The sequence below is a fragment of the Trachypithecus francoisi genome, unplaced genomic scaffold (genome assembly GCF_009764315.1).
Source record: "Trachypithecus francoisi isolate TF-2019V2 unplaced genomic scaffold, Tfra_2.0 Lachesis_group5, whole genome shotgun sequence".
NCBI classification, from domain to species: domain Eukaryota; kingdom Metazoa; phylum Chordata; class Mammalia; order Primates; family Cercopithecidae; genus Trachypithecus; species Trachypithecus francoisi.
Window position 1 is genome coordinate 143,030,510 of NW_022681470.1, and position 27,200 is coordinate 143,057,709.

The 27,200-nt window shown below is 45.1% G+C and overlaps 1 pseudogene; it reads right to left on the minus strand.

The window, feature by feature from the left end:
• Nucleotides 1–24,891: 24,891 nt before the first annotated feature.
• Nucleotides 24,892–25,647, minus strand: LOC117075190 (annotated as a pseudogene).
• Between the last annotated feature and the right edge of the window lie 1,553 nt (nucleotides 25,648–27,200).

Consider the following 27,200-nt stretch of genomic DNA (forward strand, 5'->3'; position numbering starts at 1 on the left):
TTGTTAATATATGTTCTAGGATTGTATGAGAGTCCTAAAATTCTGATGTCAATGTGTTTGTTGGCATAGTTTCAATAAAAAAAATTTTCTTTTATAATGGAACACAGTGAGAGGTTCCAGCAAGGCCAATTTAGAAGAATGTATGTGGACAACGATTTTTGCTGCATTTTGTGTGGGTAATCAGGCCAAGTATATGGGACTGAATTTTTTTTTTAAGACGGAGTCTCGCTCTATCGCCCAGGCTGGAGTGCAGTGGCACAATCTCGGCTCACTGCAAGCTCCACCTCCTTGGTTCATACCATTCTCCTGCCTCAGCCTCCCAAGTAGCTGGGACTACAGGCGCCCACCACCATGCCTGGCTACTTTTTTTGTATTTTTTAGTAGAGATGAGGTTTCACCATGTTAACCAGGCTGGTCTTGATCTCCTGACCTCATGATCTGCCCGCCTCAGCCTCCCAAAGTGCTGGGATTACAGGCGTGAGTCACTGCGCCTGGCCTTTTTCTTTTTCTTTTTTTTTTTAGACAGAGTCTCACTCTGTCACCCAGGCTGAAGTGCAGTGCAATGCATGATCTTGGCTCACTGCAACCTCCGTCTCCTGGGTCTCGAACTCCCGGCCTCAAGTGATCCACCTGCCTTGGCCTCCCAAAGTGCTGAGATTACAGACAAGAGTCACCATGCCCAGCCATGGACCGAAGCTTATTTTGCCGGTAGGTTCATCCTGCTGTGACTTGTCTTTGGTGGGGGCAGCAGTGGCTGGAGAATGATTGTGTTTCAGAAGATGGCCATATGGTCACCCATGGTATGGAACTGCCCATGACGCCCCTCCTCAGCATGGAGCAGCCAGAAAGATCGATGGCCTGATTTCCCATGATTTAAAACAATTCGAAAGAGGGGACCAAAACTGACTCAATAGTCCCATAGACTATTTTGGCTTTTTTGGTTGTTTGTTTTTGATAAATAGAAATTGACACTTGCGGTCTTAAACCTTGAAACTTAGGTTTCTTTTATCTGAATTTCTTCTTCCTCAAGAAAGAATCCCCCCACCCCCACCCAGGCATCTCAAAAAATATCAAAGAACTGAAACTCGCCAGATCATCACATCCAGACCCCTCATTCATCATGATTGCTTCCTTATGCCTCCCAAGTTCCCGTTCTCACACACATAGTTACATTTCTTCCCAGCTGTATAAACCCCTAATTTTAGTCAGTCAAGGGGATGGATTCAAGACTTATCTCCCATCTCCTCAGCTGCAGCACCCAATTAAAGCCTTCTTCCCCGGCAATACTCATCACCTCAGTCATTGGCTTTCTGTGTGGCAAGCAGCAGACCCAGACCATATCCCTGGTGTTTCAGTAACAAGATGACGGTCTAATTTCATTCTTCTGTGTGTGGGTATCTATTTCTCCCAGCACCATTTATTAAAGTGCTCTCCTTTCCCCGTTGTGAGTTCTCAGCACTTTTGTCTGAGATTCATTGACCGTACATGCGTGATGCATGAGTTTACTTCTGGACTCTTGATTCTGTTCCATTGGTCTGTGTGTCTGCTTTTATTCCAGTGACATACTGTCTTGATTACCATACATTTATAATACAGTTTGAAATCCAGAACTGATGCCTTCAGCTTTGTTTTTCTTGCTCAATTGCGTTTATTATTCAAAGTATTTTGTGGTGAAATTTTAGAATTTTTTTTCCTATTTCTTATATAAGAGAAACTCCAATGTTGATGTAAATATATTTATAATTGGCAAATCATCTTTATGAATTGGCCTCTTTATTACTACGTAATGGCCTCCTTTGTCTCTTGTGACAGTTTTTAACTGAAAGTTTATTTTGTCTGATATAAATACAGTTACCTCTTCTCTCTTTTGGTTACCATTTGCATGGTATATCTTTTTTCCATTCTTTTACTTTCAGCCCATATATGTCCTTAAAAGTAAAATTAGTCTCTTGTGGGCAGCATGTAGATGGTTCTTGTTTTTTAATCCATTCAACCACTTTACATATTTTGATTGGAGAATTTAATCCACATACATTTAAAATAATTATTGATAGGTAAGAACTTACTATTTCTGTTTTCCTTATCATTTTCTGTTTTTGTAGTTCCTTCATTTCTTCCTCTCTTACTGTCTTTTGTGATTTTATGATTTGGGGTAGTGATTAGCTTTGATTTTTTTCTTCCTCTCTTTTGTGTATCTACTGTAGGTTTTTCCTCAGTGGTTACCATGAGGTTTACATAAGCATCTTATAACATTCATCTTAAGCTGCTAGCAACTTAATTTTTGATCATATAAAAAACTCTACACTTTTACTTCCCTCTTATATGTTAGCTTATTAGTGTCACATTTTATATCTTTTAATATTTTGTTTCCATTAACAAATTACTGTATAGTTTTTAAATATTTTTGTTTTTTATTCTATAGTTTAAAATGATCTATACACACAATTACAGTATTAAAGCATTCTGAATTTGATTCTATACTTACCTTTACAGTGAGTTTTATACTTTTACATGTTTTCTTTTTTTTTTTTTTTTTTTTGAGACAGAGTTTTGCTCTTGTTACCCAGTCTGAAGTGCAATGGTGGGATCTCGGCTCACCACAACCTCTGCCTCCCAGGTTCAAGCAATTCTCCTGCCTCAGCCTCCTGAGTAGCTGGGATTACAGGCATGCACCACCACTCCTGGCTAATTTTGTATTTTTAGTAGAGACGGAGTTTCTCCTTGTTTTTTTATTTTTGTTTTTTTTTGTTGTTTTTTTTTTTGAGATGGAGTCTCGCTCTGTGGCCCAGGCTGGAGTGCAGTGGCCGGATCTCAGCTCACTGCAAGCTCCGCCTCCCGGGTTTACGCCATTCTCCTGCCTCAGCCTCCCGAGTAGCTGGGACTACAGGCGCCTGCCACCTCGCCCGGCTAGTTTTTTGTATATTTTTTAGTAGAGACGGGGTTTCACCATGTTAGCCAGGATGGTCTCGATCTGCTGACCTCGTGATCCGCCCGTCTCGGCCTCCCAAAGTGCTGGGATTACAGGCTTGAGCCACCGCACCCGGCCGAGTTTCTCCTTGTTGGTCAGGCTGGTCCTGAACTCCCGACCTTAAGTGACATGTCCGTCTCGGCCTCCCAAAGTGCTGGGATGACAGGCGTGAGCCACTGCACCCGACCCCTTTAGCATCTCTTGTCATGCAGGTTAAGTGGTGATGAACTCCCTCAGTTTTTGTTTATCAGGGAAAGTTTTTATTTATTTATTTTTATTTCTAAAGGATAGCTTTGCTATTATAGTGTTCTTGATTGACAGTTGTCATTGTTGTTGTTGTTGTTGTTTTCTTTTGGCACTTTGAATACATCACCCCCCTTTCTCCTGGCCTGGAATGTTTCTGCTGAGAAATCTCTGATACTCTAATGGAGGTTCTCTTGTATATGATGAGTTGCTTTTCTCTTGCTGCTTTCAAATTCTTTTTATCTCTGATTTTTGAGAATTTTGTTATAATGTGTCTCAATGAAGTTCTCTTTACCTTAACCCTATTTGGGGTTTTTTGGGCTTCATGGATCTTCATATTCATTTTTTCCTTTCCAGATTTGGAAATTTTGGGGGGCTTGTTGTTGTTTTTGTTTGAGATAGCGTTTCATTCTGTTGCTCAGGCTGGAGTGCAGTGGAACAATCTTGGCTTACTGCAACCTCCACCTCCCAAGTTCAAGTGATTCTTATGCCTCAGTCTCCCAAGTACCTGGGACCATTGGTGTGCACCACGACTCCCAGCTCGTTTCTGTATTTTTGGTAGAGATGGGGTTTCACCATGTTGGCCAGGCTGGTCTCAAACTCCTGACTGCAAGTGACCCACCCATCTCGACCCTGCAAAGTGCTGGAATTATGAGCATGAGCCATCACGCCTGACCCCAGAATTTTTCTATCGTTTTTGTAAATACGTTTTCTCTTCTTTTCACCTTTCCTGCTCCTTTTGGAGCACTTCCATAATGCATATATTGGTTCACATAATGGTATCTCATAAGCCTATTGAGTTTTTTCAGTATTGCTCATTCTTTTTTATTTTTGCTCCTTTGAAAGGATAATTTCAAATGTTCTGCCTTTGAGCTCACTGATTCTTTCTTCTTCTTGATCACATCTGCTGTTGAAGTTCTCCATAGAGCCTTTCGGTTCAGTCCTTGTTTTCTTCAGCTCCAGAATTTCTTTTTAGTCCTTTTAAAAAATAAGTTCTGGCCGGGCGCGGTGGCTCAAGCCTGTAATCCCAGCACTTTGGGAGGCCGAGACGGGCGGATCATGAGGTCAGGAGATTGAGACCATCCTGGCTAACACGGTGAAACCCCGTCTCTACTAAAAAAAAAAATACAAAAAATTAGCCGGGCGAGATGGCGGGCGCCTGTAGTCCCAGCTACTCGGGAGGCTGAGGCGAGAGAATGGCGTAAACCCAGGAGGCGGAGCTTGCAGTGAGCTGAGATCCGGCCACTGCACTCCAGCCTGGGCGACAGAGCGAGACTCCGTCTCAAAAAAAAAAAAAAAAAAAAATAGGTTCTATCTCTTCATTGAATTTGTTTTTCTGTTCATGTTTTGTTTTCCATTCAGTCATCCATTGGTGTTCTCTTCTAATTCACTGACCTTCTTTAAGACGATTATTTTGAATTCTTCATCGGGAGTTCATAGATCTCCACTTTTTTTGTGTTAGTTTCTCATACTTTATTTTGTTCTTTTGGTGGTGTTGTGTTTCTCTGATTATTCATGATCCTTATGGCCTTGCATTAGTGTCTCTGCATTTGAAGTAGTCACCTCTTCCAGTCTTTACATACTGGCTTTAGCAGGAAAAGCCCTTTGCCAGTCAACCTATCTAGGGATTCTAGGTAGGCTGCTTGGTGGGGAGTTGCTGGTGGACTTCTTGCTGGAGTCCTTGAGAGGGATTGCCTGGTGCGTATTTCAGCAAGAGGGGAGGCTTGGCACCTGGTTCCACAGGGGCTGACCTGGTGCCTGGATCCACTGGGATGGACCTGGAGTTTGAGTCCACATGGCTGATTGTGTGGTGTGTGTGTGTGTGTGTGTGTGTGTGAGATAACAGATCAATTTTAATTCTAGCACCTGAAGCTATACAAGGGTATGCTCTATAAACTTCATGGGACTATGGTACACACTTGATAAAGTGACAACTGTGCAATACCACTTAGCATCTCAAAATCAGGAACATACTATGGAATTGCTTAAACACAATCCACAGAATTAAAAACAAAAGCAGATGCCATCCACAGTTATACTAATTGTCCATTAAAAGCTTACACTTAATACTTGATATAACAATCAATATCTAGCAGGGAATACTGAAAGTGATTTCAGAGTCTCATCCTGTTCTACTCTATTGGGAAGGTTTCTTGAGTACATATGTGACTGGCCGAAGATGGATACAATCTAGACCAGACCAGCAAGTAAAACTTCTACCACAGTTTCTGTAGTTTCCACTTGTTTTTCTTTGTCAGTTAAAAGTGAACAATGGGGCCGGGCGTGGTGGTAATCCCAGCACTTTGGGAGGCCGAGGAGGGCAGATCACGAGGTCAGGAGATCAAGACCATCCTGGCCAACATGGTGAAATCTCGTCTCTACTAAAACCACAAAAATTAGCTGTAGCTGGGCATGGTGGTGTGTGCCTGTAATCCCAGCTACTCAGAGCCTGAGGCAGGAGAATAGCTTGAACCAGGGAGTCGGAGGTTGCAGTGAGTTGAGATCGTGCCACTGCACTCCAGCCTGGCAACAGAGTGAGATTCCATCTTTAAAAATAAAATAAAATAAAATAAGTGAACAGTGAGAATTAAATACTTATCTTTACATATACACAAAGTATGCTGTGAAAGCATATCTGCTTACAAACATATAAAAATACTTGTTAACTAGTTTGATAAGAAAATAATCTATAAAAGTATATAGCAAAAACATTAATCATCTCTCACCCCAGAAAGATCAGTTCCATATTTTATATTATGTCAAACAAAAACAGTTTTAGTTTTTCAAATCCCTTATCCAGAAATACTTGAAAAGGAAGACAGACAGAAATTATTCATTTTTACCCTTAGCGTGGCTGTGAAAAAGAGTTAAATTAAAAATCAAGTACAGTGAAATATCTAAGACCTGAATGAATCCAAACATTTGACCACATAGAATATTGTCATCTTCAAGAGTAGGAGTAATAGGGGCCGGGCGCGGTGGCTCACGCCTGTAATCCCAGCACTTTGGGAGGCCGAGACAGGTGGATCACGAGGTCAGGAGATTGAGACTATCCATCCTGGCTAACACGGTGAAACCCCGTCTCTACTAAAAATACAAAAAATCTGCCAGGCGTGGTGGCGGGCGCCTGTAGTCCCAGCTACACTGGAGGCTGAGGCAGGAGAATGGCGTGAACCTGAGAGGCGGAGATTGCAGTGAGCCAAGATCACGCCACCGCACTCCAGCCTGGGTGACAGAGCGAGACTCCATCTCAAAAAAAAAAAAGAATAGGAGTAATAACACAGGCTTTTACGAGCAGTTTTTAATCCATAAATACAATAGGCATTTTGGTATTTTGGCCACCAGAAAGCAAAAGCTGTAGTATCAATAAAAGTCCGGAGATGAGTCACTTTTGTAGATTCAGTTCAGTGTATTTAAGCTTAACAAAGGCTGATGTTGAAATTTTTAAAGACAGGCAAAAATTCACTTTTAAAAAATCCCTATATTTGGCTGGGTGTGTTGGCTCATGCCTGTAATCCCAGCACTTTGGGAGACCGAGGCAGAAGGATTACAAGGTCAGGAGATTGAGAGCATCCTGGCTAACATGGTGAAACCCCGTCTCTACTAAAAATACAAAAAATTAGCTGGGCGTGGTGGCGGGCACCTGTGGTCCCAGTTACTCGGGAGGCTGAGGCAGGAGAATGGCGTGAACCCAGGTGGCGGAGCTTGCAGTGAGCTGAGATCACGCCAATGCACTCCAGCCTGGGCGACAGAGCGAGACTCCATCTCAAAATAATAATAAGAATCCCTATATTGATATTTAGAGTGACAGTAGGCAGTATGATTCCAAAAGTTAAAAAGTATTTCACAACCTGTGGCTTCAGCTTAGCAAACAGCTTGGATCCCAAAACTGATTCATCTCTATTAAAGCATAAGCACTTAAAAAAAAGAGCATGTCTGTGTATATAGGTGTATATTTTAAAGGAATCAGGTAATCTTCGAAGCAGCCTTCGTGTTTCCTTTACATTTGTCTGGGAATGACCATTGTATTAGCTTCACGGAGAGGACTAGCCAGCTTCTCAGCCTAAGGCTAACATGGTGATCATTTGTATAAGGCTAGAAAAGTATCAACAAGATGGAAACCGAGGAGAGGAGGAGAAGATGAGGCTTTTCCTGGCAGTTGGTAGCTAAAACTGAAAGGATTCTAGAAAATGACACAATGGCATCCTTTCTTGTCTTTTTTGTTTCTTCCTTTTTTTTTTTTTTTTTGAGACAGGGTGTCACTCTTGTCACTCAAGCCAGAATGCAGTGGCATGATCTTGGCTCACTGCAACCTCCGCCTCCTGGGTACAAGCGATTCTCCTGCCTCAGCCTCCCAAGTAGCTGGGCTTACAGGCCCCTGCCACCGTGCCCAGCTAATTTTTGTGTTTTTAGTAGAGACAGGGTTTCACCATGTTGGCCAGGTTGGTCTCGAACTCCTGACCTCAGGTGATCCACCCGCCTCGGCCTCCCAAAGTGCCACGGTGACTGGCCCCTCACAGACTTTGGTGCCAAAATCAGCCATGTGGAGTTTGTGGCGGCGCTGGAGGCTGCGCTCGGCAGGCGCTGCGGAGATGCATAGAGGAGCGTCCCCCACTGGCCGCTGCAGCCCCTGGCCGGTGCCTTCGCCTCGCTTTTCCGCACGCCTCGGGTGGTACGCAGCATGAGCCACAGTGCTGGACCTACCACTGAAGATTCTTACACAAGATGATGAAACCTGTCTCTACCACAAATACAAAAATTAACCGGGCACAGTGGTGGGCACCTGTAATCCCAGCTACTTGGGAAACTGAGGCAAGAGGATCGCTTGAACCCAGGAGGCAGAGGTTGCAGCGAGCCAAGATCATGCCACTACACTCCAGCCTGGGCAACTGAGCGAGACTGTCGCAAAACGAAACAAAGTCGGTGAGGATGGGCCTGGTTCTTGGGTTCATGGGGGCCAATCTAGCATGAAGGCAATTCCAGAGCTTGAGTCTGTGTGTGCCAGCCTGGAGCCTGGGCTCAAAGGAGCCACCTGGAGCCTGGAATCACAGGGTCCTACCTGCGGCTAGAGCAGTGCTGGAGCCTGAGACTGTGGGAGCCAGACTGGCAATGAGATGGGCCTGGAGCCTGGGTCTGTTGAGGACAGCCCGATATCAATGTTCACTAGAGTGGAACTCGGGCTCAGGTCTGCAATGCAGCCTGGAACTCACTTTACTCTTCTCTCCCCGATGCAGTGGGTATCTCTCTCTGTGCTGCCTTGGGTTCAGGGAGGGGATGATGCAGATCAAGTGAAACTGTCCTTCCTACCCTCTTCAGTACATCTTTTCTTTTTCTTTTTTTTCTTTTCTTTTTTTTGTTTTTTTTGAGATGGAGTCTTGCTCTGTCGCCCAGGTTGGAGTACAATGGCGTGATCTCGGCTCACCGCAACCTCTGCCTCCCGGTTCAAGAGATTCTCCTGCCTCAGCCTCCTGAGTAACTGGGATTACAGGCACATCCACCACATCTGGCTAATTTTTTTGTATTTTTAGTAGAGGCAGGGTTTCTCCATGTTGATCAGGCTGGTTGGAACTCCTGACCTCAGGTGATCCACCCACCTCGGCCTCTGAAAGTGCTGGAATTACAGGCGTGAGCCACCACACTCGGCCTATCTTTTCTTATTTTTATGCTCCGTATCGAGTGCTGTGGTCTCTCAGCTGAATTCTTTGGCTCTTGTGAACGTATTTTTCTGCACAGAAGATTATTGAAATGAATGCTTCTGTGAAAGGATAAAGGTTCAAAACATATCCTGCCACATTGTTGACTCACTCTCAGAGTCATGATCAGTCTCACCAATTCACTGTTGAGTAAGAGGGATTCCACATGGTTTTACTTTTTGTACGAGTAATATAGCTAAACATCCTCTCATGTGTATTGTCCACTTGGATATTATTTTATGTGAAGTGCTGCTTCACATCTTTTATATCTTTTAAAAGTAGGTTGTCTTTTTCTTTTTGCCTTACAGAATTTTTTTTTTTTTTTTTTTTTTTTGAGACAGAGTCTCACTCTGTCACCCAGGTTGGAGTACAGTGGCCTGATCTCAGCTCATTGTAACCTCTGCTTCCCGGGTTCAAGTGATTCTCCTGCCTCAGCCTCCTGAGTAGCTGGGATGACAGGTGTGCACCACCATGCCTGGCTAATTTTTTTTTTTTTTTTTTTTTTTTTTGAGTCTTGCTCCATTGCCCAGGCTGAAGTGCAGTGGCACGATCTTGGCTCACTGCAAGCTCCGCCTCCCAGGCTCATGCCATTCTCCTGCCTCAGCCTCCCCAGTAGCTGGGACTACAGGTACCCGCCACCACGCCCAGCTAATTTTTTTGTATTTTTTTAGTAGAGATGGGGTTTCACCGTGTTAGCCAGGATGGTCTAAATCTCCTGACCTAATGATCTGCCCGCCTCGGCCTCCCAAAGTGCTGGGATTACAGGCATGAGCCATCTTGCCTGGTCTTTTTTTTTTTTTTTTTTTTGAGACAGAGTTTTACTTTGGCAGCCAGGCTGGAGTACAGTGGTGCGATCTCGGCTCACTGCAACCTCTGCCTCCTGGGTTCAAGCTATTCTCCTGCCTCAGCCTCCCAAGTAACTGGGATCACAGGTGCACGCCATGACGCCTGGCTAATTTTTTGTATTTTTAGTAGAGACGAGGCTTCACCATGTTGGTGAAGACTACAGGCACCCGCTACCTTGCCCGGCTAATTTTTTGTATTTTTAGGAGAGACGGGGTTTCACCCTGTTAGCCAGGATGGTCTCGATCTCCTGACCTCGTAATCCACCCGTCTCGGCCTCCCAAAGTGCTGGGATTACAGGCGTGAGCCACCGCGCCCGGCCTTTTTGTTTTGTTTTGTTTTGTTTTGTTTGAGACAGAGTCTCACTCTTGTTGCCCAGGCTGGAATGCAATGGTGTGATCTTGGCTCACTGCAACCTCTTTCACATGGAGAAACCTCGTCTCTACTAAAAATACAAAATTAGCCGGGTATGGTGGTACATGCCTGTAATCCCAGCTACTCGGGAGGCTGAGGCCACAGAATCACTTGAACCTGGGAAGAGGAGTATCACACCACTGTACTCCAGCCTGAGCAACAGAGCAAAACTCTGTCTCAAAAAAAATAAAAATAAAAACAAAAAAAAACTATGTGTAGACTGGGCACGGTGGCCCACGCCTGTAATCCAAGCACTTTGGGAGGCTGAGATGGGTGGTTCACCTGAGACCAGAAGTTTGAGACCACCCTGGCCTACATGATGAAACCCCATCTCTACTAAAAATTCAAAAAAATTAGCTGGGCGTAGTGGCGCACGCCTGTTGTCCCAGCTACTTGGGAGGTTGAGGGAAAAGAATTGCTTGAACCTGGGAGGCAGAGGTTGCAGTGAGCCAAGATCACACCACTGCACTCCAGCCTGGGGGACACAGTGACTTCATCTCAAAAATAAAAATAAAACTATGTGTAAATTATTTAGAATTTTCTTTTTTTTTTTTTTTTTTTTTTTTTTTTGAGATGGAGTCTCACTCTGTCACCCAGGCTGGAGTGCAGTGGCCGGATCTCGGCTCACTGTAAGCTCCACCTCCTGCGTTCACGCCATTCTCCTGCCTCAGCCTCCTGAGTAGCTGAGACTACAGGCGCCTGCCACCACACTCGGCTAATTTTTTGTATTTTTAGTAGAGACAGGGTTTCACCATGTTAGCCAGGATGGTCTCAATCTCCTGACCTCATGATTCGCCCACCTTGGCCTCCCAAAGTGCTGGAATTACAGGCGTGAGCCACTGCGCCTGGCCTACAATTTTCAACTTACATAGTAAGGTAATCTCTAAATAATGACTCATTTCTTCCTATTCAATCTTTTCATTTCATTGCAATGACTAAAACCTCAAGATCAGTGTTAGTTAACTCATTTCCTAATTTAAAAAAACGTGCTGCTCGCTGCCGGAGTTCATTTCATTTTACATAAACACACTCTTTGAGGCTGAAGCAAATCTGGTTGAGTTTCAATGTGCAAATAAAATATAAAAACTGTTCTCGGAGTCATTTCTAAACAAAATTTGTCTCTAATCCTAATGTAACAGAAATGTATATGATGTTACATTAGGATAAGAGACAAGAGTATTCTCGGGGCAAATGGGAAATGGGTTAAAAGTGGTAATAACAATCCTGGCCGGGCATGGTGGCTCACGCCTGTAATCCCAACATTTTGAGAGGCCAAGGCAAACAGATCACCTGAGGCCAGGAGTTCAAGACCAGCCTGGTCCAACATGGTGAAACCTCGTCTCTACTAAAAATACAAAAATTAGCCAGGAGTGGTGGTGGGCGCCTGTAATCCTAGCTACTCGGGAGGCTGAGGCAGGAGAATTGCTTGAACCCGGGAATTGGAGGTTGCAGTGGGCCGAGATAATGCCACTGTACTCCAGCCTGGGTGACAGACTGAGACTCCATCTCAAAAAAAAAAAAAAAAAAAACAAGAACATAAATTATTCTACTATAAAGATATAAAGACACATACACCATATGTTGATTGCAGCACTATTGACAATAGCAAAGTCATGGCACCAACCCAAATGCCCATCAATGACAGACTGGATAAAGAACATGTGGTACATATACACCATGGAATACTACACAGCCATAAAAAGGAAAGAGATCGTGTCCTTTGCAGGGACATGAATGAAGCTGGAAACCATCATCCTCAGCAAACTAACACAGGAACAAAAAACCAAACACCGCATGTTCTCACTCATAATTGGGAGTTGAACAATGAGACCACATGGACACAGGGAGGGGAACATCACACACCGGGGCCTATTGTGGGGTGGGGAGTGAGAGGAAAGCAACTTAGAGGATGGGTCAGCAGGTGCAGCAAACTGCATGGCACACATACACTTACGTAACACATCTGCACGTTCTGCACGTGTATCCCAGAACTTAAAGGTTAAAAAAAAAAAAAAAACCAACGTATTTTCTATCTCTGGTTTCTCAAAAACTAAGGATTACTTACCTTATTAAATAGTCACATACCGCTACTGAATCCCTGGGCAGATGCATTCTCTCTGTTTACTAACCAAAATATTAAGCATAATCATTACAACTCTCTCTTATGTCTTCCAGTAGTCAGAAGTATATCATAGCATTTCATATTTATCTTGTCTTTGTAATCTGCATTTTTACCCATTCAATATAATTTTCACATGTTGATTGCTAAAGAGTGAAATGAAGGAATTAGGTTAAAATGTTTTTATTGGAAACTATCATGTACCTTTTTTTTTTTTTTTTTTTTTTTGAGACAGAGCCTCACTCTGTCACCCAAGCTAGTGTGCGGTAGTGCCATTTCGGCTCACTGCAACCTCTGCCTCCCAGTTTCAAGCGATTCTCCCACCTCAGCCTCCCAAGTAGCTGGGACTACAGGAGTGTGCCACCTCGCCCAAGGAATTTTTGTATTTTTCTTTTTTGTAGAGACAGGATTTCACCATGTTGCCCAATCTGGTGAAGTACATTTAACGTGGAAATTTCCAATAGCCATATGAGTTTGGGCATATCTCAGAAAGTCAGCAAACAGTGAGGTCAAGCAAAAAGACAGAGTAGAAAGCTCTGGGAGCCCCTCCCTCCAGTGACATAAACAGTGAACTGAGGGGCGGGGGACACAGAATCAATGGTTTCAGAACTGGTCATCCTGTTGTGGCACTTATAATAACGAGAGGAGTGCCTGATGAAAGGAAAGACTGAGACTCTTTAGAAAGAGAGCAGCCTTCACGAACCAGCCTCCACTCCCCATTCCTCTGTCTGAGTGGGGCAATTTGGAGAGAGCCCATTTCCCTCAAACAGGTGACCAGTGCCGGAGCAGGCAGTTGAGACTTTGTCCTCCAAAATTTGGGGGATTTGCACTCTACTGGGACCGGCAATGTCCTAAGAAGCCAACAAGATGCTTGTTTTGGCCCTCTTGAGTCTGTTGGTATCTCTCAGACTTAGAGGTTCAATGCCTTGCAAAATCTTTGTCAGGTTACTGACTGACCACAAAATGGAAAAGAAACTTTAGTGATCACACCCAAAGGATACACACTTGCCAAAAAACAGACTGGGAAAGTCAGAAATGAATAATTTCAGCGTTCAGTAAGCAGAAATCAGCAATCCATGAAGACTTGGAGCATCGGAGTTCCAGACTTATGAATCATAGTACTCAGAATGTCCAATCCTAATTACAAAGCATAAAGACATAGGAAAGTATAACTCATTTACGATAAACAATGATTTAACAAATACCATTACTAGGAAAGCCCACACATTGAAACTATTAGTCAAAGACATTAAAGCAACTGTCTCAAATGTGTTCAGTGAGATGAAGGAAAATATGGACAAAGAACTAAAGCAGATCATGAGAATGATATACGAAAGAAGTGAGAATGTCAATAAAAAGAAAGAAATTATGAAAAATTGACAAACAGGAATTCTGGAGCTGAAAATTACAATAATGGAGATGATAATTCATTAGAGGAATTTAAGAACAGATTTGAGTAGGTAGAAGAAAGATCAACAAACTTGAAGATGAGGCAACTATAAAGTTAGCAAGTCCAAGAAGCAGGGAAAAAAAGTGAAGAAAAATACACAGAGCCGGCTGGGCGCGGTGGCTCACGCCTATAATCCCAGCCCTTTGGGAGGCCAAGGTGGGCGGATCACCAGAGGTCGGGAGTTCAAGGCCAGCCTGACCAACATGGAGAAACCCCATCTCTACTAAAAATACAAAATTAGCCGGGTGTGGCGGCACATGCCTGCAGTCCCAGTTACTCAGGAGGCTGAGGCAGGAGAATCGCTTGAACCCAGGAGGCAGAGGTTGCAGTGAGCCAAGACTGCACCATTGCACTCCAGCCTGGGCTGCAAGAGCAAAGTTCCGTCTCAAAAAACAAAAAAGAAAAGAAAAAAAAAAAAGAAAGAAAAATACACAGAGTCTGGGGAAATCTATGGGGCACATCAAGCATACCAACATACACATCATGAGTCCCAGAGGAGAAGAAAAAGTGAAAGAAGAAAATATTTTGTAAAAAATAATGGCAAAAAGCTTTCTAACTCTGATGAAAGAGATAACATAAATATATGTTAAAGGGCACACAACGTATAAAGATACGATATGTGAAAATAACAACAAACAACATGAAGGGGAGTGACAGAGACATATAGTGGCAGAGAGTTTGTACATTATTTAAAAAATAGTATTATTCAAACAAGGTTGTTATAAAGTTAATATGTTAATTAGGCCAGGCATGGTGACTCACACCTATAATCCCAGCACTTTGGGAGGCCAAAGCAGGCAGATCACCTGAGGTCAAGAGTTCAAGACCAGCCTGGTCAACATGGTGAAACCCCATCTCTATTAAAAATACAAAAATTAGCCAGGTGTGGTGGCGCATGCCTGTTGTCCCAGCTACTCGAGAGGCTGAAGCATGAAAATCACTTCAACCGGGTGGCAGGGGGGTGTGTGCAGGCGGAGGTTGCAGTGAGCTGAGATTGAGCCACTGCACTTCAGCCTGGGTGACGGAGCAAGATTCCATCTTTAAAACAAATTAAATAAAATAAATAAAGTTAGTATGTTAATTATAATCCAGAAGGCCATTAAGAAAATAAATGGGGGGAAAAAAACAGAATAGGAAAGAAAAAGGGAATGAAACTAGTACCCTACAAAAAAAACAAACTAAATTCAAACAAATGCAGAATGTAGTAATGGAAAACATGAAGAACAAGGTCATATGACATATAGAAAATCAATAGCCAGGATGGGTGTCGGTGGCTCACACCTGTAATCCTAGCACTTTGGAAGGCCAAGGTGAGAGGATTGCTTGAGGCCAAGTGTTCAAGACCAACCTGGTCAACATAACGAGATCTCATCTCTAAATAAAAATCCTTCCCACAAATTAGAATCATTTGAACCCAGGAGGCAGAGGTTGTGGTGAGACGAGATTGCACCATTGCACTCCAGCCCGGGCAACAAGAGCAAAACTCAGTCTCAAAAAAAAAAAATTTTCAGTCAAAACTCTGACCTATTTTATAAAAATTTGGATTGCACATAATACTTTGAGATAACTTATATGTACATTAGTGATTGGTAAGTGGAGTAATTCTATTATTTTAAAGGGGGGAGTCTATATGACTGTATTAATTTGTCAAAAAGGCACAGTTCAGATTGTACCTTTCAATATATATATTTTATCTAAAAAGAAATCCCAAAAAACTAATAAAGTGGGGGGTAGGAAATGGGTCAAAGTATAGATGAAACAAAAATGGCATGACTAGTAGCTGTTAAACCTGGGTGGCAAGTCTATTATACTGTCTTTGTATTCTGTATATATTTTTGTTTTTTGAGATGAAGTCTCACTCTTGTCACCCAGGCTGGAGTGCAGTGACATGATCTCAACACATTGCAACCTCCACCTCCTGGGTTCAAGCAGTTCTCAAGTCTCAGCCTCCTGAGTAGCTGGGACTACAGGTACACGCGACTAAGCCTGGTGACTTTTTGAATTTTTAATAGAGAGGGAGCTTCACCATGTTGGCCAGGCTGGTCTCGAACTCCTGACTTCAGGTGATCTGCCCACCTCGGTCTCCCAAAGTTTTGGGATTACAGGCATGAGCCACCGTACCTGGCCTGCATTTTGTGTAGGTTTTTAATGTTTAATAACAAAATGCTTGTAGAAAATGAAAAAAAAAATTAGTTGGGCATGGTGCCATGCACCTGTGGTCCCAGCTATTTGGGGGACTGAGGTAGGAGGATCACTTGAACCCAGGAAGCAGAAGTTACATTGAGCTGAGATTGTGCCACGGCACTCCACTCTGAGCAACAGAGTGAGGCCCTGTCTCAAAAACAAGAAAGAAGTCTACCACAGGCAGAACCCCTTCCTGATCTGCATGTTGTGTGAGTAGAAAATAAACTTTTTTTTTTTTTAAGTGAAATAAGTGTATTAAGAAAGTAAAGGAATAGGCTAGGAGTGTTAGCTCACAGCTGTAATCCCAGCACTTTGGGAAGCCAAGGCAGGCAGATCACCTGAGGTCAGGAGTTGTTTGTTTGTTTGTTTGTTTGTTTTGAGACAGAGTCTCGCTCTGTCGCCCAGGCTGGAGTGCAGTGGCAGGATCTCAGCTCACTGCAAGCTCCGCCTCCCAGGTTTACGCCATTCTCCTGCCTCAGCCTCCCCAGTAGCTGGGACTACAGGTGCCCGCCACCTCGCCCGGCTAGTTTTTTGTATTTTTTAGTAGAGACGGGGTTTCACCGTGTTAGCCAGGATAGTCTCGATCTGCTGACCTCGTGATCCACCCGTCTCGGCCTCCCAAAGTGCTGGGATTACAGGCTTGAGCCACCGCACCCGGCCCGAGGTCAGGAGTTTGAGACCAGCCTGTCCAACATGGTGAAACCCCATGTCTACTAAAAATACAAACAATTAGCTGGGTGTGGTGGCAGGCACCTGTAATTTCTGCTACTCTACTCTGGTGGCTGAGGCAGGAGAATCACTTGAGCCCGGGAGGCAAAGGTTACAGTGAGCTGAGATTGCGCCATTGAACTCCAGCCTGGGCAGCAAGAGCAAAACGCAGTCTCAAACAAACAAACAAACAAACAACAACAAAAATTAAAATAATAAAAAACAGAAAGCGAAGGAGTAAAGAATGGCCACTCCATAGGCAGAGTGGCCCGAAATAAACCTTTATTATGTAAAGTCTGGCCAAGAGTGGTGGCTCATGCCTATAATCCCAACAATTTGGAAGGCCAAGGTGGGAGTATCACTTGAGGCCAAGAATTCAAGACCAGCCTGAGCAACATAGCGAGAGTCCATCTCTCCACAAACTTTTAAAATTAGCTGAGTGTGGTGGTGCACGCCTATAGTCCCACCTTCTCAGAAAGCTGAGGCAGAAGGAACACTCAAGCTCAGGAACTGGAGGCTGCAGGGAGCTATGAGTGTACCACTTCTCTCCAGCCTGGGTGACAGAGTAAGACCTTGTCTCCAAAAATAGTAATAATAATAAACAAATAATAATAAGAGGCTGAGCGCAGTAGCTCACCCTGTAATCCCAGCACTGTGGGAGGCCAAGGCGGGCAGATCATTTGAGGTCAGGAGTTTAAGACCAGCCTGGCCAACGTGGTGAAACCCTGTCTCTACTAAAAATACAAAAAAATTAGCTGGGCATAATGGCAGGTTCCTGTAGTCCCAGCTACTTGGGAGGCTGAGGCATGAGAATCACTTGACCCTGGGAGGCAGAGGTTGCAGTAAGCCCAGGGCACTGCATTCCAGCCTGGGCAGCAGAGTGAGACTCTTTCTCGAATTAATAATAACAGTAGTAGTGATACGGGAGGTAGAAAGAAATTATTTCAGCAGATAGTGAAGGCAACAGAGTCCTCGGCAGAGCTTCCCTTCTTTTTTTTTTTTTTTTTTTTTTGAGACGGAGTCTGGCTCTGCCGCCCAGGCTGGAGTGCAGTGGCCGGATCTCAGCTCACTGCAAGCTCCGCCTCCCGGGTTCACGCCGTTTTCCTGCCTCAGCCTCCCGAGTAGCTGGGACTACAGGCGCCCGTCACCTCGCCCGGCTAATTTTTTTGTATTTTTTAGTAGAGACGGGGTTTCACCATGTTAGCCAGGATGGTCTCGATCTCCTGACCTCGTGATCCGCCCGTCTCGGCCTCCCAAAGTGCTGGGATTACAGGCTTGAGCCACCGCGCCCGGCCAGAGCTTCCCTTCTAACAAAAAGCAGCCGCCAAATCATTTCTTTTTCTTTCTTTTTTTTTTTTTTTTTTTTGAGACGGAGTCTCGCTCTGTCACCCAGGCTGGAGTGCAGTGGCCGGATCTCAGCTCACTGCAAGCTCCGCCTCCCAGGTTCATGCCATTCTCCTGCCTCAGCCTCCCGAGTAGCTGGGACTACAGGTGCCCGCCACCTCGCCCGGCTAGTTTTTTGTATTTTTTTAGTAGAGACAGGGTTTCACCGTGTTAGCCAGGATGGTCTCGATCTCCTGACCTTGTGATCCGCCCGTCTCGGCCTCCCAAAGTGCTGGGATTACAGGCTTGAGCCACCGCACCCGGCCAAATCATTTCTTTTCTAACAAAGAGCAGCCTGAAAAATTGAGCTGCAAACAAAGATAGGCAAGCTGAAAGCTTACACAGGAGAATGCCGGCAGGTGCACCAATAGAAAAGAGCTACCCAGGGGCCAGGCAGGCCCAACATAGAGGCTCCATCTTCCTTTTTTTGTTGTTACCACGTGTGCAGTAGCAGAGAAATGGGCAACATGGCACAGCTCGGGCAGAGAACCTGCCTGCATAATAAAAGAGGGTGGGAAGCTACCAGAAATTTGCACCCTATGCAAATGGGACACATGTTCTAACCAGTCTTTCACACCCTATGTAAATCAAACACTGTTTACTCACTAGCTTAACTATAAAACCCCCTACATTTCACCCCTGATACAGCAACCCATTTTTCCAGGACCCCTCTCTGCAGAAGAGAGCTCTTCTCTCTTTCGCCTATTAAACTTCAACTCTCGACTATCGGGAGAACCCACTCCTGATGTTTAACGTGGGTTCCTTTCTATTTCCTCAGTGTCTCGGCTGGGTTGAAAAATAAAGGGAAAGAGCACAAGAGAGAGAAATTTAAAGCTGGGTGTCCGGGGGAGACATCACATGTCGGTAGGTTCCGTGATGCTCCCTGAGCCGTAAAACCAGCAAGTTTTTATAAGCAATTTTCAAAAGGGGAGGGAGTGCACGAATAGGGTGTGGGTCACAGAGATCACATGCTTCACAAGGTAATAAATATCACAAAGCAAGTGAAGGCAGGGCAACATCACAGGGCCACCGGATGAGGAGAAATTAAAATTGCTAATGAAGTTTCGGGCACGTATTGTCGTTGGTAACATCTTATCAGGAAACAGGGTTTGAGAGCAGACAACCTGTCTGACCATAATTTATTAGGCGGGAATTTCCTCATCCTAATAAGCCTGGGAGCACTACAGGAGACCGAGGCTTATTTCATCGCTTCGGCTTCTACTAAAAGACAGCAGGCCTTCTAAAGGGGCCGTTTATAGGCCTACCTTCAAGGCGCATTCTCTTTCTCAGGGATGTTCCTTGCTGAGAAAAAGAATTCAGTGATATTTCTCCTATTTGCTTATGAAAGAGGAGAAATATGGTTCTGTTCCGTCCAGCTCACCGGCGGCCAGTTCAAAGTTACCTCTCTTGTTCCGTGAACATTGCTGTTATCCTGTTCTTTTTTTTTTTTAAAGATGCCCAGATTTCATATTGTTCAAGCACACACGCTCTACAAACAATTTGTGCAGTTGATACAATCACAGGGTCCCGAGGCCACATTCATCCTCCTCAGTTTACGAAGAAGATGATGGGATTAAGAGATTAAAGTAAAGACAGGCATAGGAAATCACAAGGGTGTTGATTGGGGAAGTGACGAGTGTCCATGAAATCTTCACAATTTATGTTCAGAGATTACAGTAAAGATAGGTGTAAGAAATTATAAAAATATTAATTTGGGGAATTAATAAATGTCCATGAAATCTTCACAATTTATGTTCTTCTGCCACGGTTTCAGCCAGTCCCTCCGTTTGGCGTCCCTGACTTCCCGCAACACTTGACCTCACTCTTTCTATGTCCATGTCCTTGTTTTCCTTGGCTGTGAGACTGTGAACCTCGGGTGTTACTCCAGACAAGGAGGCCGTTTCAGTAGTAGCAATGATAATAATAGTTCTTACCAGTTCCTTACTACGTACTGGCTCTTTGCTAAACGGTTTACAAATATTAATTCCTTCCAACCTCATAGCAAGCCTGTGAGATACTTTTATTACTTCCAGGGAACTATGGCACAGAGAGGTTAAATCACTTGCTGTAGGTCACACAGCTGGTAAGTGTTGGAGCTAGAATGCAAATTTGGGCTGCAAGACCGCAATTAGGGTGGAAGAAAATGAAGCAGATTGTAGAAGTGTAGGGTTGGATCTGATCTTTATTTAAAACATTTTTGCAGTGTGTTCATCATGAACTTTTTTTTGAGCTTTACTTTTTAGATTTTTTTAAAATTTTGCCTGAGAATATCATTTATCTTGACAATGACAGTTTGAGATGCCCCCTTGAAATTTGCACGTGCAGCACAAAATTCTGTTAATGATAGTAATAGAACCCTGGAGTTTCAGCTGGCTACATGGCTAATCAGAATGAAGACTACATTTCCCAGCCTCCCTTGCCTGAGTCATGTGACAAAGTCCTGGCCAATGGGTTGTGAGCGGAATTTATTAGTGCAAGCACTTCCTTGAAAAGGAAGGATAGTTGCTTACCTTCACTTTTTGACCTTCCTGTTTCCTGGAACTCAGACATGGTGGTATGTCACTTTGTACTTTGCAGACAAGGGCATCACCTTTGATGTGTCAGAGGCACTTGAGTGAAAGAATTTTGGCTCCTAAAGATTTTGCAGAACAGATTGCATGCCAGCCCAGACTTTCACATAGGTGAAAATTGTTTCCCGTTGCTTCCTTTTGCACAGAATTCTCCTAGTCCTACTGGCTCATGGGATAAAGAAAGGAACAGGAATGAGCCGGGCATGGTGGCTCACGCCTGTAATCCCAGCACTTTGGGAGTTTGAGGCGGGTGGATCACCTGAGGTCAGGAGTTCGACCTGGCCAACATGGTGAAACCCCGCCTCTACGAAAAATACAAAAATTAGCTGGTCATGGTCGTGGGCGCCTGTAATCCCAGCTACTCAGGAGGCTGAAGCAGGAGAGTTGCTTGAACCTGGGAGGCAGAGGCTGCAGTGAGCCGAGATTGCATCATTGCACTCCAGCCTGGGCAACAAGAGCAAAACTCCATCTAAAAAAAAAAAAAAAGAAAGAAAAAGAAAGAAAGGAACAGGAATGGGAGAGTGAGAAGTAAAAGCGTCTTGATACCCTCCCTCCCAACAGAAATCCCAGCAGTGGGATTCTCTCCTAAGAATACAAAAAAGTAGCTGGGCATGGTGGTGCATGCCTGTAATCCCAACTACTCGGGAGGCTGAGGCAGGAGGATTGCTTGAACCCAGGAGGCTGAAGTTGCACTGAGCTGAGATCAGACCACTGCACGGCAGCCTGAGTGACAGAGCAAGACTCCGTCTCAAAGAAAAAAGAAAAGAGAGAGAAGAGGAGCTGAGAGAGAGAGAGATCAGGAAAAAGGGGAGCCAGCAGACCACAGCAGATTTTATAGGCAGGCTAGAGAAGGCGGTGTCTGATTTACATAGGGCTCACAGATTGGTTTGATTAGGTATGACGTCTACACAGTGTGCAGAGAAGGCTGGTTGCACCCTAGTTGTGTGTATGTGTGCGTGTGTGTGTTTTGAGACGGAGTTTTGCTTTGTCGCCCAGGCTGGAGTGCAATAGTGTGACCTCAGCTCACTGCAACCTCCACCTCCCTAGTTGAAGCGATTCTCCTGCCTCAGCCTCCCAAGTAGCTGGGATTACAGGCGCTCACTACCACGCCCAGCTGTTATTTGTATTTTTAGCTGAGACTGGATTTCATCATTGACCAGGCTGGTCTTGAACTCCTGACCTCAGCTGATCCACCCGCCTCGGCCTCCAAAGTGCAGGCATGACAGGCGTGAGCCACAGCGCCCCTCTGCCCACAGCCTAACCTTCTTAAGCAATAGGCTTTCTAGTTGATCGGCACCGTCTTGTCTGCTCCTTTACAGTACATGTGGCTGGCAGAGAAGGGAAGATAGAGCTGCCATTGTCAGTATGTCTAGTCCTTAGTTCCTGCCGACCTTCATCCGGGCAAGCTCCCAGCTTGCAGGCTGCTCTTTGTTAGAAAATGATTTGGGGCTGCCTTTCGTTAAAAAGAAAAACCTTACCGAGGACTGCCATGCCCCTGCTCTCTGCCTAAGTAATTCCTTCTCTCTCTTTTTTTTTTTTTTTTTTTTGAGATGGAGTTTCACTCTTGTTGCCCAGACTGGAGTACAATAGTGCGATCTCAGTTCACCACAACCTCCGCCTCCCAGGTTCAGGCAATTCTCCTGCCTCAGCCTCCCAAATAGCTGGGATTACAGGCATGCACCACCATGCCCGACTAATTTTGTATTTTCAGTAGAGACAGGGTTTCTCCTTGTTGGTCAGGCTGGTCTCAAACTCCAGATCGCAGGTGATCTGCCCACCTCGGCCTCCCAAAGTGCTGGGATTACAGGTGTGAGCCACTGCGCCCGGCCAGTAATTCCTTCTTAACTCCTGTATCAACACCAAGGGGCATATCCCTGTGGCAACTTGAGATCAGCCACAGCAAAGGGAAAGAGAAGGAGTGGCCAAGCTGGACAAAGAGGAAGCCTGAGTTGGCACTTTCAAGCTGCCCACGGCTTCCAGGGTTGTGGAAGAGAGGCAGAAGTTTCCAGATTTCCCTTGCGGGGAAGCAGAAGGTAGCCAAAAATCAGCCTCGTGGGCCTCGGGCTTTCTTAGGAGGGAAGTGATCTTACTTCCTGTGCTCCAGCTGTCCTCTGGGTCTCTCCCCTCAACTCTTTCCCTGCACAGGGCTCATGATTCCCCTGACTTAGAGCAACAGAAAGAGAGAGAAAGAGAGAGAGAGAGAGAGCCAGCCAACATCAGTCGACGTCTTGTCCTGGAGCCTCAGCTCTAGAGTCTGCAGATGGGGAAACTCTGGTTTTAGAAAACCTTCTTCTCAAACGTCACCAAAAAACAATGCACACGACCGTGGCTGGATGTGGTGGCTCACGCCTGTAATCCCAGAACTTTGGGAGGCCGAAGCTGGTGAATCACTTGAGGTCAGGAGTTCAAGACCAGCCGGGCCAACATGGCAAAACCCCGTCTCTACTAAAAATATAAATATTGGCCGGATGTAGTGGTGCACGTCTGTTATCCGAGCTACTTGAGGGGCTGAGGCAGGAAGAGAATCACTTAAACCTGGGAGGCAGAGGTTGCAGAGAGCCGAGATCACACCACTGCCCTCCAGCCTGGGTGACAGAGCAAGGCGTCTCAAAAAAAAAAAAAAAAAGAAAGAAATGGTGCAAATGACCCTCCAGCAGAACTGCAGACTGGAATGTGGTCGGAGGCCAGGTCAAGTCACTAAGTGACTCAGGTGGGAAGGTCCAGGTTATTCAGGTACATGAGATGGATCCACATTCAAATCTAGGCACCTCCTCTCCCAAGCTCTTTGCTAGGTAGATTCAGCTGCTGGCCTTCTCATAGGGTTCTTGGGAAGGTCAGAAAAGGTGAAACCTGACAAGTGCTTAGCACAGGACTAAACCCTCAGTCACGCATGGGTCTTCTGGTTGACTGTGTTCCAGTATTATTCAGACCACACCACACTGTTTGTGTGCATGCATCTGCATCTGTGACGTGTGCAGGTGTGCTTATGAAAGAAAATCCTTGAAGTAAAATTTCTGGGTTGAGAGGAAGGTGCATTTTGGTGGCTTGATAGATTTTAACAAGCTGTATTTCGAAAAAGTTGGATCCATTTCAGATTCTAGCCTCCAGGTTTGAGGCTCCTTCTCACCCACGCACTTGCTGAGTGGTGAATCATCCAACACTCTTATCTTTTACCAAATCACAGGTGACAAGATAAAGTGTGGCTGGGTGCGGGCGGCTCACACCTGCAATCCCAGCACTTTGGGAGGCCAAGGTGGGTAGATCACGTGAAGTCAGGAGTTCAAGACCAGCCTGGCCAACATGGTGAAACCCCGTCTCTACTAAAAATACAAAAATTAGCCAGGCGTGGTGGTGGGCTCCTGTAATTCCAGCTACTCAGGAGGATAAGGCAGGAGAATTGCTTGAACCTGGGAGGCGGAGACTGCAGTGAGCCAGATAGCGCCACTGCACTCCAAGCTGGGTGACAGAGGGAGACACCATCTTAAAGAAAAAAAAAGAGAGAGAGAGAGAGAGAGAGAAAGAGAAAGAAAGAAAAATTGTTTTTCACGGAGCTTTCAATTCCCAATTTTCTTGTGGTGAATGAGATTCAGTTTCATAAGCAGTTGTACTTATTTTTGTGACTTGACAGCTCCTGTTTCATTTTGGGATTTTCCTAAGACACTTTGGCCTCTCAAAGTGCTGGGTTTACGTGTATGAGCCACCACGCCCCATCTCTTTTCTCCCCATCTTTTTAGAAGGTATTAGTTATTTCTTAATGATGTGAGTTCCAAACTATTTATATCTTAAGCTGATAAAAAGATCAGCTAAGTAAATGTTAAATAACTTAGGGTAGGAGGTTGTCTTGAAGGTGCTGTCTACCCATTTCCCCCACACCTGGAGTCCTCGGGCTTCCGTGAAGGAAACCCTTTAGTACTTGGGGATCCCAGGGAGGATACTCTGATTTCTGAATACCTCAAGATTCTGGACCTATTTGACCACCCTCTTTCACCCACCCAGCAAATGCTAGAGGCTCAGGCTCTGAAATCTCCCGTTTTTATCTCCTTTCAATTTTTTTTGCTTTTTGTTGGTAATTTTGCTGTTTCAAACGGCCCCCAAGTAGTGCTGAAGCCCTGTCTAATGTCCGCAAGAGCAAGGAGACCGTGATGAGCCTCACACAGGAGGAAATCCCTGTGTTCGAGAAGCTATGCCCAGGCATGAGTTCTAACTCTGTTGGCTGTGAGTTCGGTATTCATGACACTGACTGCTTGCTGATTCATAGCTAGAAGCTCTCGGGAAGCTAACCACATAAATATACACACATAATTTTCTTTCAGTTTGAGAGCAGGTACTGTTTATTAACCAAACAGCTTAGAAAAATAATTGTGGTACACACCACAGTTCATTCTTCTAAGAAGCCTGTGGATCTGGTCCTCCCTGTTGCCAGCATCTCCACCTTCTACAAAATGGGTGGTCTTTTTCTTCATTCCGCCTTGTGGAGAAGATAATTTGAAGAGCCGCAGGAAGTTACGTGCTTCTTTGAAGCGTTTTCCAACAGTATAGACCTCATGAATCGCATGCTCCATGCAGATGGTGCCATATTTTCCAAGAGATCACACAGTCAAAGCGTTATCTGTCAAAGCAATTCACTTCTTACTGATTTTGCCATAACCACGCTTGTAGATTAGCTTATTTACTGACTTCAGATTTGGGTACCCCTATGCAACGAATGGCTCTACAGTCCTCAGCACGCTGATTGGCCTCGTTGAGCTTCACAAAGTTTCCATTGAAGGTTTGACGAAGGCGAAGAAGCTGCAACACCTTTCGGACCTCTGGGCTCACACCATCGGTACCTCTGATCCTGATGACAAACGCCAATGTGGGTTCTGCAGGTACATAGACGTTGTCAGCTTTTCTTGACATCCTTTCCATTCGAATTTCAGTTCTGTACCTCTGCCTATGTTCCTTGTGATGGTGCTTCTCTTTTTCATAGATAAGCTTCCTCCTTGCCTTTTGAAGCATCTTTTGGGCAAACTTCTTTCTCAGGTGCTTGATCTTCAGCTCTGCGAAATTCCTTCGCTTGTTCTTTTTTTTTTTTTTTTTTTTTGAGGCGGAGTCTCGCTCTGTTGCCCGGACTGGAGTGCAGTGGCCAGATCTCAGCTCGCTGCAAGCTCTGCCTCCCGGGTTTACGCCATTCTCCTGCCTCAGCCTCCCGAGTAGCTGGGACTACAGGCGCCCGCCACCTCGCCTGGCTAGTTTTTGTATTTTTAGTAGAGACGGGGTTTCACCGTGTTAGCCAGGATGGTCTCGATCTCCTGACCCCGTGATCCGCCCATCTCGGCCTCCCAAAGTGCTGGGATTACAGGCTTGAGCCACCGCACCCGGCCTCCTTCGCTTGTTCTTAAGGGCTTCTGGCACAGCAGGAACTTTCTTCTTCTCTTCTACACCCTCCATAGTTCCAGCCAGAAAAAGAGGCTGGAACCTCTTTTATTTTTTTATTTTTATTTTTTTAAGACAGGGGCTTGCTCTGTCACCCAGGCTGGAGCGCAGTGGCACGATTTCAGCTCACTGCCAGCTCTGCCTCCCGGGTTCACACCATTCTCCTGCCTCAGCCTCCCAAGTAGCTGGGACTACAGGCACCGGCCACCACGCCCGGCTGATTTTTTTGTATTTTTAGTAGAGATGGGGTTTCACCGTGTTAGCCAGGATGGTCTTGATCTCCTGATCTTATGATCCGCCCGCCTCAGCCTCCCAAAGTGCTGGGATTACAGGCATGAGCCACCACGCCCAGCCTGGTCTCCAACTCTTAACCTCAAGTAATCCTCCCACCTCGGCTTCCCAAAGTGCTGGGATTACAGGTGGGAGCCACCACGCCTGGCCTCTAACTATATAATTTCCCCTAGGAGAATTGTTCGGTGTTTGTGGGTGATAACTACCTCGAATAACAGGAGTTGAGTGTCACTTTTTATTGTGAAATAGTTTAAGGCTCACAAGAAGCTACAAAAATGGTCCACAGAGTTTCCACCTGCCCTTCACCCACACCCCCAATATATAACAAAGTTTTTGAATGTCGGTGTCTACAACCAAACATTAGCCACACCCAGCTGGCAAGCTTTGGTACAATTGTAATGAGTCAGGGTCGACTCATACATTTTGTCACCATCGTACAAGGTTAGGATGGCCTTTATGCTCTAACTACACCTTTGGATTCGTTTTCTCGGGAATCTATAACAAAGTGTCGCAAACTGGATGGCTTCACACAACAGAAATGTATACTCTCACTGTTCTGGAGGCCACAGCCTGAAATCAAGGTGTCAGTAGTGCCACATGCCCCCTAACTGGTCCAAGGGGAGACTCCATTGCCTCTTCCACTTTCTGGTGGCTAGAAACCGGAGAGATGAGAGATTTCAGAGCCTGAGCCTACATACAGCATGTGCAGGGCAGGTGAAAGGTGGAAGTCAAATAGGTCCAGAATTTGGGGACGTCCAAGAAATCAGCATATACATATGATTACATAGTACCTGGGATCTCCCAAGTAATAAAGGAATTTCCTTCACGGGAACCCTAGGTCTCCAGGTCTGGGGCAGTGGGTGGACAGCACCTCCACGATGACCTCCTACACCAATTTATTTGATATTTACCTAGCCAG